Genomic DNA, 4,265 nt, shown 5'->3' on the forward strand with positions numbered 1-4,265 from the left:
TTCTTCTTCTTCTTCTTCTTCTTCTTCTTCTTCTGTATTTTACTTTCTTGTAACACCTCTAGCCTCCGACATTTATATTCATTCTGATCCGTCCTCCATGTTTTCTTTGTAACACTTCTAACCTTCGACTGTTACATTACAACCTAATTTGTGTCGCAAACGCCATGAAATTCTTACTAAAAACAAAAAGAAATCCACGAGTAAAGAGAGCAGCATGCCAGGCTTATTTGCTACGTAACTTATACTGTCTACATGACACTAATGTGCAGTATGCTACAACGTTGTGGGTTGTGAGTCGTGTCTCCTGTATTTCCACAATGTCTAACATGTCGCGGATTCTTACGTGGGTGCCTGGCGGGTGCTCTGGTCTGATTTGCTCCTTCCTTCCTGTCAAACATCAAGTGTCCTTATGTCGCCTCCTTTTTGTGTGTTTGTTATTCACTTGTAAACTCTCTAACCTTGGGCACTAATATGTCCTAATTGTTTTTGCAAGTGCCGTAACACTCTTACCAAAATTAAACTTTAAAACGTATAATATATTTTGCATTACTCCGGAACCCAATCAGCTGATTTACAGCTAATATTGCGCTGGACTCGGCTTCTTTTTAATATCACATTTGCCTTTTTTTAAAGTCAATTATTACTCTTCAGTTAGGTTTGTTAAGTGACAAGGCGCTGTAAACGTATTGTATAATAGCATCGGCTACTTTGGATTTGGAAAAGGTTGGGTTTTTTAAATTATTATTGTCAACAACAACAACAACAACAACAACAACAACAACAACAACAACAACAATAACGAGGACGAGGACGATGAAGTGCAGAAGAAGAAGAAGAAGAAGAAGAAGAAGAAGAAGAAGAAGAAGAAGAAGAAGGAGAAGGAGAAGGAGAAGGAGAAGAAGAAGAAGAAGAAGAAGAGCGACATGTTAGACATTGGAACCCAGCAGGTCACAAATACTTTATTTTTCCTTTTAAGGAGACGATTTATATATGTATTTATATTGTATATACTGGGGTGTTTTTAACTTATTACAATGGAATTTTTGCCTCAGTTAAGTCCACCATTCCATGCATTTTGACACTGAATGCCGTACTCTTTCTTTGCGCATGCTTATACATATTGACTGCTTAGTGAAAGACTCCGCCATGCGCCATTTTGAAAAGTGACGTAGTATGACGGTCTTACACTTTCTCTGAGGAGTCGACGCTTATACTATTATTACAGTGTACTCAAAAATTCGTTGCTCAGCTTATTGTCAAATATTTCTTAAACTGTTGAACATAGATTTTCCATCTTTTGCACAACGACTTGTATCAATTTGTCCGAACAGATCAATATTTTTTTATCCAAACACCTGTTATCTGTATTCTAGAAAATTCTTTATTAAATACTAATAACAAATCAAAACGGGTGGTTTCCACAGATTTTAGAAGGTTTACAGTTTGGGCAATATCTCTTTTAAAATCTATTACATCATTTTTGTTTTCTAATTGTGACATAATTTTCATTGAAAGCATGTTTTTGTAAATCTTTAGAGCAAAAAAATGTGTTCGCTATAAGATAAATTTCTTGTAATTATAACAAGTTTTGCCACTGAGAAAATCTCATTGAGGAGCTGTGACGTGCGCCATATGTGTATGCAACATGTGTGTGAGAAGCGGGAAGTGTTGTCAACACTCCCATTTTCTGCATGAAGGCGGTTTGTAGTATTTTATATAAATTTATGCAGGAAAGTTTTTTAATCAAGCCTCAATTGTTGTGAAAAAATATTATTAAGTTAATATAAGAGGATACAAAGTGTTGTGCAAAGTGTGGGTGACATTGATTCTCCCGTTAAAGATATATTTGAGGAAAATTTGGACCACAATTTTTTTACCGCACTATAGAATATTTTACTAATAATATTAGGTTTATTACATTTTATCATAATAATATTTTTTGTATAGATGTTATGCAACGCTATTGTACCTTGTGCAATAAGCGTTAAGAATTGGAATCTCATTATTTGGATGAGTAGTTATTAAATTATAAATTTTACGCTATTATATTTTTTTGTAAATCAGCGCTTTCTACGTGTCCCTAATGTGTGGATTAATATTATGATGGTTGTTTTATCAAAAGTCTTGGTGTGGCTGGTTGGTGGGTGTTCTGGTGTGATTTGTTGCTACTTCTTTCCTATCAAACATTTAATCGTTCCCGCATCTCTCCCTTCCTTTTTTGTGTTTGTTACTCTCTTGTAACACCTCTAATGTTAGCACTTGTGTGACCTATTTGTGTTGCAAGTGCTGTAAAACTCTTACAAAACTTGAACTTGAAAGTTGAATAAATCAGTGTTGAAGTGTAATGTTTTAGAAACATGAAGCCTTTGATGGCCTTGCCTTGCCTTGACTTTGTGTTTATAGATATTGTTAAAACAAGACGTTCTTTTTTCCGGATATTTACTCTGTTGAACATGATTGTTATTATTATGTATACTAAAATATTTTTCTGAGATTTCTGCAGCGGTTTTCGCTGTGAGGGTATATTTTGTTTTCCATTTCAGGTTTTAATTAAAGTATTATCATTAAAGTGAGCATTCCAGAATGTTTTACCACAATTTTCTGCTTCCTGCGTTTATGATTGTGTGGGCCCTATCTTGGGCTATAATCGGACGAAGATTTTTTCCTCTTTCTCTGCCCTTCCTCCCCTTAAAAATCTATCTATCTATCTATCTATCTATCTATCTATCTATCTATCTATCTATCTATCTATCTATCTATCTATCTATCTATCTATCTATGTGAAGTATTCGTTCGGCAGATGCTGGGAGAAATTTTAATTAATCTTGGTATGTTAATTTTATTTTTGTTCACCCTGTATCTTCAGCTTGTCTCTTTCAATCTCGCAGGTGGTTGGAGGCTGCTACTGATAGATCTTATACATCTTTTCTTTTCCTTTGTTCTCTCTTCTCATCTGTCTTGCTTCTTCACAGCATAATTAAACTATGGTCGTTATTGTGTCAATGTTTTTCTTTACTTAAACTCAAAACGTAACATCCCAACATAATTTGATTACGAACAGACCATCTCCGTAGATATATGATGCATATATCGCAAAAGGAGCAAAATAATAATATGGTGCTAATACAAATCATGTTGAGAACTGGAAGCATTTAACCCCTCGTTTAGATCTACTGGAGGAGCCTCTCGTGGAGAAATGTTTTTTAAAAGTTATTTATAACACGAAATTTCAAGGTTCTATTTTAAAATCGTTCTTCCTGATTCATTCTCAACCCGCGTGGTTTTGATCTGGAGCCTTTGAAATAATCAACACTGTGTTAAGTTGGGAGTTCAGAAGAACAAGAACAACAACATAGCAATATAATGACAATAACTACAGCAACAACAATGACGGCAACAGCACCAGCAGCAACAACACCAGCAACAGCGGCAATCAGAATACAAAGTTATAACAATGGAGAACAAAATCCTTAGGATCACAACTACAAAGAACAACAGTGAGATTGAGAAAAGGGTTTTTTCTGAAACGGCGTTCATTGGAAGCTTTCTTAGTCGTTGTGATTAGGCGCTTCGCTGCCGTACCCAGGAGACTCGAGTTCGGTACCGGTGTGAGGAGAAAATTTCTATCCAGTATCTTGGTCTTTCTTGTTCTCAGTCTATGATCTCTTTAAGAGATTAACTTCTTCTTCTTCTTCTTCTTCTTCTTCTTCTTCTTCTTCTTCTTCTTCTTCTTCTTCTTCTTCTTCTTCTTCTTCTTCTTCTTTAGTAACACTAAAAATAACAAAACAACAAATACAAGTACACCCCAAAGAACTGAAAAAAACCCAACAAAAAGAACCAACGACAGCAACACAAATATATTCAACAACAAAAACAATAACAACAACAACGACAGCAACAACAACAACAACAACAACAACAACTACAACAACACCAATAACCATTACAACAATAGCAATAGCAACAACGTCAGAAACTATTGAATTGACATAAACATAACAATAACTACAATAATAAAAAGAACAACTGCAACAGAAGCAACATCAAATGCAATAACAACACACAAAAATGAACAATGACAATTACAACAATAACAACAACAACAATAACAACAACAACAACAACAACAACAACAACAACAACAACAACAACAACAATAATCTTATCTTCTCCCCTCCCCCTTTTTTCCCCCCATTCACACCCCCACCCTCCTCTTCCCAAAAATCAACCCCACCCCACCTTCCTCATCCCACACTCCATCTTCC

The sequence above is a fragment of the Aplysia californica genome, unplaced genomic scaffold, assembly GCF_000002075.1.
Source record: "Aplysia californica isolate F4 #8 unplaced genomic scaffold, AplCal3.0 scaffold00279, whole genome shotgun sequence".
NCBI lineage: Eukaryota > Metazoa > Mollusca > Gastropoda > Aplysiida > Aplysiidae > Aplysia > Aplysia californica.